This window comes from Triticum dicoccoides, chromosome 4A, assembly GCF_002162155.2.
Source record: "Triticum dicoccoides isolate Atlit2015 ecotype Zavitan chromosome 4A, WEW_v2.0, whole genome shotgun sequence".
Taxonomy (NCBI): domain Eukaryota; kingdom Viridiplantae; phylum Streptophyta; class Magnoliopsida; order Poales; family Poaceae; genus Triticum; species Triticum dicoccoides.
This window is the reverse complement of record NC_041386.1, coordinates 383,119,226-383,133,026: the sequence shown is the minus strand read 5'-3', so window position 1 is coordinate 383,133,026 and position 13,801 is coordinate 383,119,226.

The window sequence follows — 13,801 nt, the reverse complement described above, 5'->3', positions numbered from 1 at the left end:
CGGGGGATGAGCAGCAAGCGTCGTCTCAGCATCCGTCTGTGTGGCAAGACGGCCGCACCGCTACTCCCTCGCTCACCCTAGCTGGTTCTTCATCCCGCGCGCTCCGCGCACCCATGGAGGCTCGAGCTGCGCTCATCGCGGCAAACGAGCTCCTGTGCTACCGTCCCGTCGACGACGTCTATGAAGAATGGCTCGACCGCGTCGCCGAGCTCGTCCGTGCCGCAGGGGGCTCTCCTGCGCCGTCCGTTCCGCTGCACCGCACCCCGCCCCGTGCGGGTGAAGAAGCTCCGGGGGCGCCCCAGCCGCCTCCTCCTCAAGAAGGCGCCATGGCTCCAAGGCGCGTGGCCCCTGGGCGGAACCCGCTCCGTCAGGTGCCAGCGCGGAAAGAGCAGAGCTGCCAAAAAGTCCCTCGCCTGCAAGAAGCTGCAGGGGCGCTCCCTGCTCCAGCACGCCGCGACCATGCTCCTGCTCTCGCACGTCAAGACCCCGCGCTGCTCCCAGCTGCAGCGCGTGGGGACATGCAAGACCAAGCTCTCCGTCACCCAAGCCTCCCGTGGCCACAACAGGCTGTCGTGCCTTCACCACCGAGCTACGCAGCGTTGCGTGGCCCGGCAAGTTCAAGCCAGACCTGCCTCCTCATTACGACAGCATGGCCGACCCTACGGAGTTCCTCCAGCTCTATGAGCTGGGCATCGAAGCTGCCAACGGAGACGAGAAGGTCATGGCGAACTGGTTTCCCATGGCGCTCAAGGACGGGGCCCGCACCTGGCTCCTGAACCTGGCTCCAGGCATGATCTCCTCCTGGGATGAGATGCGCACCCGCTTCATCGCCAACTTCCAAGGTACTCGCGACCGGCCACCCGCCGTGAGCGACATGCGCTGCATCAAGCAACAACCCGGAGAGACCCTGCAGAAGTACATCCAGCGCTTCAACAACACATGCCTCAAGATTCCCAAGGTGACCGAGGAGGCCATCATCTCAGCCTTCTCCGACGGCGTGCGTGATGTCAAGATGAAGGAGGAGCTGGCGATGCATGAAGACCTATGCACTTCCTTGGAGTTGTTCAGCTTGGCAACCAAGTGCGCCAGGGCTAAAGAAGGGCGTCTCTCCCTCCTCGAGCTGCCTGCCGCAGACCCAGAAGAGAAGAAGCCCAAGGCCAAGGATGTGAAGCGCAAGGGGGCTGCCGTGCTCGCGGTAGAACCAGACACCAAGCGGGGCAGAGAACAGCCCGAATCTTCCAAGGGCAGTCGGTACTATGTGTACCACGACCTCCACACCCACAACACCAACGAATGTCAAGAGCTCCGAGCCATGCGAGAAGGAAGGATCGGCCGTCACCCTGACCGCGGTGACCGGGGCTACGGTCGAGGAGGAGGAAGGAACGCAGGACGCTGGGAAGACCGCTGGCCGCGCCAAGGGTGGCGCGATCGACCTCGCAAGGATCGCTGGCAAGACCCGCCTGAGACTGGAGGGATCAGCCTCGCGAGGATCGCCCGCAAAGCAACGCAGGCCTCCCTCTGCTACCGCCGCAACCAAGGAGAAACAAGGACCGCCATCAGGACGAGAGGGCTGGGGGCTTCCAGGAGCCGCGCGCGATCGCATGCATCCTGGGCGGGGCTCAAGCCCCAGCCTCTCAACGCATCTTCAAGCAGTTCGCCCGCGAAGTGAATGCAGTCCTCCCCAAGCTCGAAGCCACGCGCCCTCTAAGGTGGTCGGCGTGCGCCATCACGTTCAGCTCAGCAGATCAGGTCAAGTGTGCGGCCACAGCCGGAGTCCTCCCGATGCTTTGTTCCCCAATCATCAACAATGTGGTGGTCAACAGGACCCTCATCGATGACGGGGCAGGGCTCAACGTCTTGTCCATGGAAACATTCAACAATCTCCAAGTGCCCTATAACCAGCTTCAGCCAACCAAGCCTTTCTCCGGAGTCACCGACGGCTCCACGGTGCCGATTGGGCAGGTCTGCCTCCCTGTCACCTTCGGGCACGCGACAACTACCGCACCGAGCTCATCGACTTCAACGTCGCCCACATTCGCCTGCCGTACAACGCCATCCTTGGGTACCCAGCGCTGGCCAAGTTCATGGCCGTAACTCACCACGGCTACAACGTCCTCAAGATGCTAGGAAGTGGCGGAGTCATCACGGTGCCCTGTGAAGAGAAGGACGCGGTGTGTTCCCTGGAACGAGCCTTTCAGGCCGCATCACTGGAAGACTCGGATCGTGGAAGCAGGAGGCTTCTCGAGACCACCCCCAAGAAGAAGAAGACATCGTCCGGCCCGGCCCCTCAGGAGGCAAGCCCCTCAGGGCCCGTGCCTTCCCAGGGGGAACCTCCTTCCATCGCATAGGAAAGCGCGCCCAGCACCCTCCTCAGGCAGCGCTCGGGGGCTCTCCCCTGGAGGGTCACCGACCTGGCTAAGGTCACGAGGGAGGCGCTTGGGCACCACATGGAGGCGTGTTTCGAAGCATGTTTCCCTCAAGAAGGAGTAAGGCAAGGAGAGCCAGACCCTTAGGAGTTCGTCAGCAAGGTCATTCAGGAGCTACAGGAGTCAAGAGTCATGAAAGGCGGCCGCCGCCTACCAGCTGTGGCTCCCCATCCAGGCGAGGATGGTGGGCTGCGCGTCTGCATCGGCATACCAGGGCTGAGTCGAGTCGCCTCTCTGGAGCGCCTCTGGCCCTCGCGAGTGGGGCGCTGCGAAGGTCCGCCCCACAGCTACATTCGCATGCCTTACGGCTTGCCGAACGCGGCTGCCACGTACCAGCACCTCATGAGGGGTATCATGGAGGCTCAAGAGGCCAGGCGTTCCGCAGCCCTGGCGGAGATGGAGATGGTTGGCGAGGAGCCACCAGCGCCTCCGGAGCCTCCCGAGGCCCCTGGGCCTGGGGGCTCGTGAGGATCGGCTTCCGCGGCCCACCGAGTCTGCTACACCAACACTCCTTCGTCCTCAACATCATCAGGTGACATCTTCCAAGTCTCATTTCCAGCTGGGAGCACCCCCCAGGGCTGCATTATTCCCAGGCCGCATGGGTCCGTCCCTGCGGCATGTATCCCTTTTATTTCATGTTGTTATCTTACCTTGTTGGGGGCGCCCCTCGGGCTGCATCATCCCCCAAGTCGCTCGGGCCAGACCCAGCGGCATGTATCCCTTTTGCGTTTATTTCCGGCTATGCGTTCGACCCACCATGCTTGATTATTTGATGCCTGTCCACGGCACCTCTTCTTCTCCATGCCGACCACTTGCACGTTAAAGGGGGGGTACCTAAGCATCGCGACTTAGGGCTCTTACTGGCTCTCCAGCCTTCACCCTCTGGCCTTGTCCACGGCATCGCGACCTGGCATACCAGCGACGGCTGAGACCAGCTCGAGGGCCGGGACCCGAGGACGTAGAGTGCCGGCATCTAACCAAATTTGCAGGGACACATCACAAGATAAGGCCCAGTGCCAGGCGCAACCCGCCTAGAGGTAGGGCCCTGTGAGTCCCGCGCTGGCTCACGGGTGCCCAGATACACCTTGCTAGGCCCTACCGTGCCAGCCACGTGTCAGGGCGGGGCTGTACACGCCCCGGGGGCTCCTCCCGGAGGGGAGCCCCCTCCCACGTACCAGTGGAAGCACCATGCTCTGCGCTGGCTGACGACACTGCCGAGGAGCGGCTATGCCCGTACACACACGGAAGCCTATGCTCCGCGCTGGTGATAAACAACTGAGGGCGGCCCCCGGGCCGCATCAACCTCAGGGAGCCCAGAGCTCAGTGTCTAGCCTCATCGTAACGCCTCCCCTCGGGAGTGCCGCGCGAGGGGGCTGGGTACGGGGGCTGCGCCTGGGTCACGCCCAGACGCACGCCACCCAGCCAGGCCCCCCCCCCTGGCCTGGTTCGTCGCGCGTCTCTCCCTGAGCGGAGCCAAGGTACGAATGCCGTTTGAGCGTCAAGGGGGACTCCTGAGCATCGTGACTCAGGAGCCTAACTGGTCACGTAGCCCCTCACTCCTTAGTTCCGAAAGCCTAACGGCGGTTGAGGTATGCGCGCAGCCGGGCTCTGCAGACGTAGAACGGTAGATCCACCCACATCACACCTCCCTACTTGTTGTTCGTGCGCCAAGGGGGACTCCTGAGCATCACGACTCAGGAGCCTAACTTGTCACGTAGCCCCTCACTCCTTGATCCCGTCCTAGTTTCCGGTCGGGGCTAACGGCGGCTGAGGTATGCACGGGGCCGGGCTCTGCCTGCGTAGAACATAAGCAAGTAGGAAGGAAAAGCGTAAATTTCAAGGAATTCAAAAGCAAATATTACAGTCCACACTGTTATCTCAATGCCAAATGCAAGTTTAAACGCCTCCCCGAGGCATGATACATGTGCAGGAATTAAAGGCAGGACAGGAGCCACAACGGAGTCACTTGTCGACGGTGGAGCAGCGCGGAGTGGGTTCGCCTCATGGAGCAGCGGGGTCGGCAGCGCCTTGCTTCGGCTTGGTGCTGAAGGCCCGGAACTTCCCCAGCAGAGCCTCCGCGCAACCCTTCACGGCCTTGGCAGCGGCAGCGGCACGCTCACCGCTTACTGGCTCCAGCAGGCTGTCGAGGTCGACGCCGGGATCGCGAAGGTAGATGTGGGTGAGGACCCGCGTCAGCGTTGTAGAAGACAGGACACGCGCCTCGGCCTCGGCCGTGGGGCCAAGGCCAAGGGCGACATCTTCAAGAGCGTGAACCAGGAAGGGAAGCAGCTTGGCGGGGCCGTCCTTGGCGCCAGCCAGCGGGCTCTCCAGGCCGCTGTCATAAAGCGTCCTCAACGAGGAGCGAGCCTTCGCCTCCATCTCCGCAAAGGCCACGCGGTCCTCGGCAAGAACCTGGGCCTTGTCGTCCAGCTCGACCTTCCTCGCCCCCAACTCCTGCTCCAGCGCGCCTAGGCGGTCACGGTGCCTCCTGAGCTTGACCTCCCTCTCCTTGACGGCCGCCTCGCGAGCCTTCACGCCTTCTTCCTGCTCTTGGCGAAGGCGGGCCTCTTTCACGAGTTGGTCCCGCAGGCCTTGCAGCTCGTCCTCCAGCACCTTGTAGCGACCACGGACGTCGACCACCTCCCCCAGGGCTGCATCACGAGCAGCCTTCGCCTCAAGGACGGCCTGCCTCTCCTCATCGCAAGCCGTCGAGGCCTGGACCAGCGCCGCCCGAATCGAAGCGTCGGAGCGAATCCATCCTGAAGCCAGCTCCAAGCGCCCGGCCACCAAGCAAGGGTCGGCGCCAAGAAGATCCTGCCGCAGCCGGTCCAGCTCAGCAGCAGCACGATCCAGAACGGCAGGAGGAGTTAGAGAGACAGCAGTCGGTGGAGTAGGAGGAGAAGGCGGCAGCGCGACCACAGCATCCTAAGGCCGAACTTGCTGCGCCCCGACGGCTGAAGTGGTGGTAGCAGGCAAAGGCACATCGGGAGTCACTTGGGCCATGGGAGCTGAGCTCGCCCCAGCCGGCTCAGCCAGGCCTCGTGAGGACGACCGGGCAGGAGAAGCCCGTGCGTCGCGGTCACCTTCCTTCGCGGGCAGAGACGCTACCACGGATGGAACCTCAGGAGCTCCCTTCGGCTTCTTTGCTGCGGGCGCCAGCCTATCCAAGAGATGCGGACGTCAAGCCTCAGAAGCAGAACAAGAAATAAAGACAAGAATCAAGCGCTTACGGGTCGTCGCCAGTGAGCTCAAGCGCCCTCCGGCCAAATTTGAAGCCCGAAAGCCGGCTGGAAGGGTCAACCTCGGGAAGCTTGGAAGCGGAAGGCGCGTCTGCGGTCCGCCTCGGGGCCGGGACAGACCCGCGGGAGATCAGCCCGGTCCTGTCCTTCTTCGGTATCGGGGGCAAGCTCCCGCCGTCCTGCTCGTCATCATCCTCGTCGTCATCGCTCGGAGAGAGGCGGAGAACGTGGGACTTGCGCCGGGGGAGGGGAGCCCTCGACTCTCCGTCAGTCGCCTCAGAGTCAGGCCCTTTTTCCCGCTCCCCTCCTTTCTCCTCTTTGCTGGAGTCGTCGGAGGACACATCCACCGATTCCCCGGGAGTTTCCATGGGCACGGGCCCATCCCCGTTGAAGACGGGCATGGACTCCACTACCTGCTCCCAGTCGTCGCGGACGAACAAGGGAGTAGGAGCGCCCTCCAACCTCGCCACATCACCCCCGACCAGAGATTGGAGGACCGCAGCCAGATCTTCGTCGGCCAAGGCCGCGGGGCTCGGATGGGGCCTCCACATCGGAAGTGAGTACTGCCGAAGCGGAGCCAGCTGGTGCTCCAGGAATTCCCTCAGCAGCGACGCGCCGGTCAGCTTCGCCGCCGCCATGTTGGCCGGCCTCAGATCCGCGTCCATCTTCTCCAACACCAGCTTCGCGCGGGGTCCGCGAGCTCCGCTCGACCCCAATCGCTGGAGCTCGTGGGTTGCTCCGTGGGCAAGATCAGTCGAGGGTGGATGCGCCCAGCATCTGCCAAGACCCACTTGCTCCTGAAGCCCACAATCCTTTTCCCGGGCTTCGAAATGGCAATGGCGCCACCGTACGCGATTTAGCTCACGCACGCGGAAGCAGGACCGCGAGAGGTCCAGAGGTAGAAGTAGTGGCGCAGCAAGGCCACTGAGGGCTGCACCCCTACGTGAGCCTCGCAGTAATAGGCGAAGATTGCCAGGAGAAGGACGGAGTTGGGGTGGAGATGCAGAGCCTGTAGCTTATAATGGCGGAGGACGGAGAAGAAGAACTCGGAGAAGGGAGGCACCAGGCCAGCAGCAATGGCGCTTACAAAGAACGGATAGAAGGTGCTCCCTTGGCCCTCAGGGGTGGCAGAGCCGGGCTTGAACACCTTCCCCCCGTGGATGCCCTGCACTGCCGCCATCCAGTGCAACCGGGCGAGGCTCGCCTCCGACACGTTCGGCGAGTCCAGGGAAGACGAGTACCAAGCTCCGGCCGGGGACTGACGAGGCGCCATGGCTTCCTAGGTCACGCGGTCGGAGTAGATCTGGAAATTTTGGAGGAAGGAAGGAGAGGCACAAGAAAGGGGATCTGAGCAGCAACCGGAGAAAGCAAAAAGCAAAGCCTAGGCAGATGCCGCTCCTTTATCAACTCATGCGGTTGCTGAGGCGCTCACGTCCAATCAACCGCCACGCGGCGCCCAAGGCCGCAGGCTGTTAGGGCCCGCGGCGCTTCGCTCTTGCCCTTGCGCCTCCCTGCACGGCCAAGTCCGGGCGCGCCTTGGGCCCGAGGGCTACTATCGGCGTTCTGGGAACGGGGGTCCCCAGACTTGCCTGCCTGCGGCCTGCGGTGTGGCTCAAAGGGGGGCCCAGCACGGCCCATCTTCATCAACACAGACCCAAGACCCTCACGAGGGGCCAAGCCTCACGGGGCGGACGACACGGAGCTTCCTCAGGCACGGCCTCATCAGGCTGGCTCGCGAGGAGGCGGAGAGATCAAGGCAGGTTACCTCACGAGGTGCCCGTGACGCAAGCCATGACGACCAAGGGTGCCAGGCGGGCGCCAGCCCGCGCAGTGTCCTTCTTTCCTCTTTGGTGCAAAGGGAGCAAGCGCAGGTGAGAGCATCAAGCAAAGGCACCCGTTTCGGTGCAACGAGACCAAGACCAGTCCAACGGCAGGGAGGAAGTCACTGTGGAGCCCAAGCCAGCATCACCACCAGAGCCTTTGGCAGGCGAGGACCAACTTTAGTCAGGATAAGTGTACCAGATGTTCCCCTTCAAAGTGGCCAATTGTTGGCGCCCTTCCCGCTCAATATTTGGGAAGAGGCCCAGGGCCTTTGCCTATAAATAGGACTAGCCACCCATAGGGTAGAGGAGATCGGATCTCAATCGAGAAGAGAGAGAGAGAAGGGTGACTGAACTCCTCCTAGCACTTCGTCGCCCCAGCCAAGAACAGACCCTCGCGAGGCTGTTCTTCCTTGTATTGCTCATCATCATCAGCCCAAGAGGCAATCCACCACACCACACACTGGAGTACGGTATTACACCACAACGGTGGCCCGAACCAGTATAAACCCCGTGTCTCTTGTGATGTTCTTTCCATAGCTTAGATTTTAGCGAGGCGGAGGGGTGCAGGTAGGTAGAAGGCGAAATCTCCGTGCGCACCCCAGTGTTCGAACCTCAAGGGTCTGCCGGAACCCGAAATCCGACACTCTCATCTTGTCAAGTTCAATTCCTTCCATTTACAGTCAGAGTGTTGTCCAAATTATATAAGTCTTTTTCCTTCTCTATCTTGTTTAACCGGAGTGTTGTGCCCCTTTGCTCAAATCCTTTTCATCCTATCAAGATCTTATTCAATTCCTTTTCTTTTCAACCGGAGTGTTGCGCGAATTTGTTCTTCCTTGTTACTCTCCCCTACCAGAGTGCTTTCAACTTTATTCTACTTCGTTGCATTCTTTCTTTCAATTTGTTCAACCTTTTCAAGATTCTTTGGTTTCACTCGTTTGTCAAAGAAGCAACTTAGTTTTACCCCGCTTATCTTCCTCTTCCGTTGTCCCTCCGGTGCCATTCTAGATCTCGGGATGAGATCTCTCGTAGTGTTGTAACGCCCCGAGACCGATGTTCCAGGTGCCGTCCAGTTATTCGCTGACGTTGTCATGTCATTTGCTTGCGTGTTGCGTTTCATCATGTCATCATGTGCATTGCATCATCATGTTTTAAAACTTGCATCTATTCCGGTCTCCTCGTTCTCTCTGTTGTTCGTTCTGAGCCCAGCCACACTTGCACGCGCCCGCGGCATGTCAGAGATAGTATTTTATAAGTGGCCGGAAAATGTTCTCGGAATGGGATGAGAGTTGAAGTGTGGTCTTATTTTAGTGTAGCTAGACCGCCTGTCAAGTTTCGTCGCATTTGGAATTCGTTTGATAGCCCAACCGTTAAACTATAGCGGCAATATAGTCGGTCTAAACGTCGGATATTTTCGGTCTCCGAAAACAGTCGTCGGGCCTTCCTCTCTTCTCTTTTCTCAGTCTGAGGCTTCTATACAGTCTACCTCTCACTACCAGACCCTACCTAACCTCTCTCGTCAGTCCGTGGACCTTCCCCCGCGCGCGTCCGAAATCTGTCCCGAACCCGACGCGGACAGTCGTTACCGCTGTGACCGGATCATCCACTAACGTCTACAAAACATCTCCATTTTGTTTATTGGACTCCCTAACCAATTTATTCTCGATCGCCTGATTACGATCGGACGGACCGAGTTAACCCCTCCCCTAATCCCCTACCTATATAAACTCTAGCCTAACCCTAAAATCTAGCCCGCTTGTCCCATCAGTCCATCCGCGCCGCCACCTGATGCCTTCCTCCTCCTTCCATTCCGTGCCAAGCCAATCAGATCCACCTTCTCCTACACTCCTCTCGATCCCAACCAATCAGAGCCCCCATGGCCCTTCTCGACTAGCAGAGCTCGCCCGCCTCCTCTGCCTTGACCCCGACGCCCTCCGGCTCCGCCGTAGCACCGCTGGACCAGCAGCCCTCGCCGCCCTTCTCCTTTTTCCTCCGTCCTTCTTCCACCTCACTAATTTCTTTCTAGTTGCTACAGGGAGTTGGAGTAGGCATGGCGCCCGAGCGCCTCAAGTTCGTCACCCGCCGCCGGCCTGCTACCTCCACCGCTCTGCGTCAGCCGCCGGAGCAACGTCCGCCCCGGCGAACCCCTACCTCCTCCGAAGCCATGGAGCCTCCCTGCTGTTCCCGACCTCAACTCCCTATCATCTCGCCATGGCCAACCTCTCCTTCAATGTCGTGACCCGCGCCCGGATCCAGCACCCTTGGCTTCCACACACATGGATCCCCCATCCCCGACGCCCTGCTGCCGTGAGGAAACCATTGGCCACCGTGCTCTCCTCCTCCTCCCTTCGTTTTTCCCTCTGACCTCCCTCTGCCCTGCCTCGTCAGGAACGAGCTGCCGTGGAGGTTCATTGGCGCTCGAGGATGCAGCCGCCCTGCTGCCAAGTTCTGTCGCTGCCGCTGCAAGTCCCACGCCGTTGCGAAGGAATGGCTACGCTGCCGTCGTCGGAGTCCATCGAGCCCCATCCGCCGCCGCGCCCTGCATCGCCTGAAGCCGCCCCGCGTCTCGCCTCCTCCGTCTGCTTCCTCTGCATCGAGCGAGGCCAGGAAACCGCGCCCGCGTTAACTTCTCTTGTGTGGATCCACCCAGCCACTCACCAGCGCTCTGAGGCCCGGCACCGGCCTGCCTTTGCCTTCTAGATCTGGGCCGGAGCCCATGGTGAGGCCCAGCGGAGCCTCTGTTGTTTTTTTTCTTTCTGTAGACCCAGTTTGCTTCAGATTCGGCCTGCCTCTGGGTTTTTTTCTGATCTGCATTCTGTCTATTTTTCAAGAGGAGAGCATTTTTGCAGGAAAGCCCTTGTGGATCATGCATATAATAACTCCCAATTGGTGCATCGGATTAAAATGAATTATATATGAAAGTTGCTTAGAATTCATCTAGTTTAATAATTTGCAACTTTCATCCATGTTTAAAATGTTTAAAATGCTGTTTGTTTAAATTTGTTTAAATAACTTGCTAAAATGCTTTATTTCATAACTAAATAACCGTAATTCGGAATTTAATAAACTTTATATGAAAATGGGGTGGAATTTTGCATAGTTTAACATGGTGGCATCTCTTTGCATGTTTAACAACTCTAAAGTTGTGTTTAGGGAAGATAAGTACCAAATCTATAATATGCTCATGAGGAGTTTCCGGAATTGTTGTTCGTTGCTTCCGGCCTCATTTAAAATTGCCTAGATTAGATAGTTTCATCATGCTTCACCCTCTTGTCATGTTTAACAACATTTAATATTGTTGCGTACATAAACAAGATCGAACTAAATAAGTCATGTGGTGTTTCGTTAATATGCAACGGAGTTGCATATTGGGCTCCATTTAATTTGTAGGTTTTCTTGTGCACTTCGCCATGCCATGCCTCATTAAACCGGACATGCATCATACTTGTTGTGCATCATGCCATGATTTTGTGGTGGTTGTTTACTATGTTGTTTGCTCCTTTCCGGTGTTGCTTCTTCGGGTTGGTTCCGCTAACGTCGCGTTTGTGAGGATCCGTTCATCTACGTCTGTTTGTCTTCTTCATGGACTCGTTCTTCTTCCTTGCGGGATCTCAGGCAAGATGACCATACCCTCGAAATCGCTTCTATCTTTGCTTGCCAGTTTCTTGCTCTTTTGCTATGCCTATGCCGTGATACCTACCACTTGCTTATCATGCCTCCTATATTGTTGAACCAAGCCTCTAACCCACCTTGTCCTAGCTAACTGTTGTTTGGCTATGTTACCGCTTTGCTCAGCCCCTCTTATAATGTTGTTAGTTGCAGGTGAAGATTGAAGTTTGTTCCTTGTTGGAACATGGAGGTGTTGTTCCTTGTTGGAACCTGTTTACTTGTTGGGTTATCACAATATCTCTTATTTAATTAATACATCTATATACTTGGTAAAGGGTGGAAGGTTCGGCCTTATGCCTGGTGTTTTGTTCCACTCTTGCCGCCCTAGTTTCTGTCATATCGGTGTTATGTTCCCGGATTTTGCGTTCCTTACGCGGTTGGGCTATTATGGGAACCCCTTGACAGTTCGCCTTGAATAAAACTCCTCCAGCAATGCCCAACATTGATTTTACCATTCACCATCTAGCCTCTTTTTCCCTTTGGTTTCGTGGACTCAAGGGTCATCTTTATTTTAACCCCCTGGGGCCAGTGCTCCTCTGAGTGTTGGTCCGAACTGAGCTACCTGCGGGGCCACCTTGGGGAAACTTGAGGTTTGGTTTTACTCGTAGCTAGTCTCATCTGAGTGTGCCCTGAGAACGAGATATGTGCAGCTCCTATCGGGATTTGTCAGCACATTCGGGCGGTGTTGCTGGATTTGTTTTAACTTGTCGAAGTTGTCTTGTAGAACCGGGATACCGAGTCTGATCGGAATGTCTCGGGAGAAGGTATATCCTTCATTGACCGTGAGAGCTTGTTATGAGCTAAGTTGGAACTCCCCTGCAGGGATTTGATCTTTCGAAAGCCGTGCCCGCGGTTATGGGCAGATGGGAATTTGTTAATGTCCGGTTGTAGAGAACCTGAAGTTGACCTTAATTAAAATACATCAACCGCGTGTGTAACCGTGATGGTCTCTTCTCGGCGGGGTCCGGGAAGTGAACACGGTGTTGGAGTAATGCTTGACGTAAGTAGTCCAGGATCACTTCTTGATCATAGATTCTCGACCGTGCTTTGCCTTCTCTTCCCGCTCTCAGTTGCGTATGTTAGCCACCATATATGCTAGTCGCTTGCTACAGCTCCACCTCATACCTTTACCTTACCCATAAGCTTAAATAGTCTTGATCGCGAGAGTGTGAGATTGCTGAGTCCCTGTGGCTCACAGTTACTTCCAAAACCAGTTTGCAGGTGCCGATGTAACCGAGCAGGTGACGCAACCAAGCTCAAGTAGGAGCTCGATGAATATCTTGTCCTTTGTGTTGTTTCATGCTAGTTGACCAGTAGTGGAGCCCAGTCGCGACGATCGGGGATCTGTGTAGCATTTGGGGTAGTCTTCTTTTATTTTGGCTCCGTAGTCGGGGCCTGATTATATTTGGATGATGTAATGATTTATTCATGTAAGTGTGTGAAGTGGCGATTGTAAGTCAACTATGTATCTCTTTCCCTTATGTATTACATGGGTTGTGTGAAGATTACCTCACTTGCGACATTGCTTTCAATGCAGTTATGCCTCTAAGTCGTGCTTCGACACGTGGGAGATATAGCCGCATCAAGGGTGTTACACAAGGACCCCTTAGTCCACGACTCCCTAAGTGGCAGCCACCCCATCGTCGGCCGCCGTGGCCGCCAGCCCATCGTCGACCACCGGGGTCATCACCCGCTCCGCCACCGCCGCCCGAAGGCAGGAGGTGGTGATGGATGCCCGCACGTGCGTCAGCGACCTTGCGTGCTACACCGAATTCCTGCGGTAGGAGAAGGAGTGCCTCGTCGAGCACGCAAAGAGCCTTACCGCCGTTGTGGCCGTGGCACACGCCACCTCAGAGGCGAGGAATCAGGAGATCTACGAGGAGAACCATCGATTTGAGAGGGGTCGTCTGGAGCGGCAGAGGACTTTTGAGGTGAGCGTCCCTGAAGGAGCAGCAGCAGCATGCACCGTATTGCAGTTGTCCAGCTCGTCGGTAGGCTCCTCCTCCTCTGTAACACCCCGGGTGTAACTTTCCCAAATTGTACTCCAACTCTTGTCGTTTCCGGCGTTAAGTTATATTTATTTCCTCGGGTTTGGGTTTTGTCTCCGTGTATGTTGTCATTGTCATGCATCTCATATCATGTCATCATGTGCATTGCATTTGCATACGTGTTCGTCTCATGCATTCGAGCATTTTCCCCGTTGTCCGTTTTGCATTCCGGCACTTCGTTCTCCTCCGGTGGTCATTTCTAGCTTTCTTTCGTGTGTGGGGATTAAACATTTCCGGATTGGACTGAGACTTGCCAAGCGGCCTTGGTTTACTATTGGTAGACCGCCTGTCAAGTTTCGTATCATTTGGACTTCGTTTGATACTCCAATGGTTAACCGAGGGACCGAAAAGGCCTTGTGTGTGTTGCAGCCCAACACCCCTCCAATTTGGCCCAAAACCCACCTAACTCTGCTCCATCATCTAGAGTGTTCGATCACGATCGCGTGGCCGAAAACCGCACCTCATTTGGACTCTCCTAGCTCCCTCTATGCCTATTTAAAGACCCCTTCGAATCCGGATCTTCCTCTCCCCCCAAAACCCTAAAAAAACCTCGCGCGCCGCCGGACATGTCCGTCCCGGCCGGACGCCCCGCCGCCGCC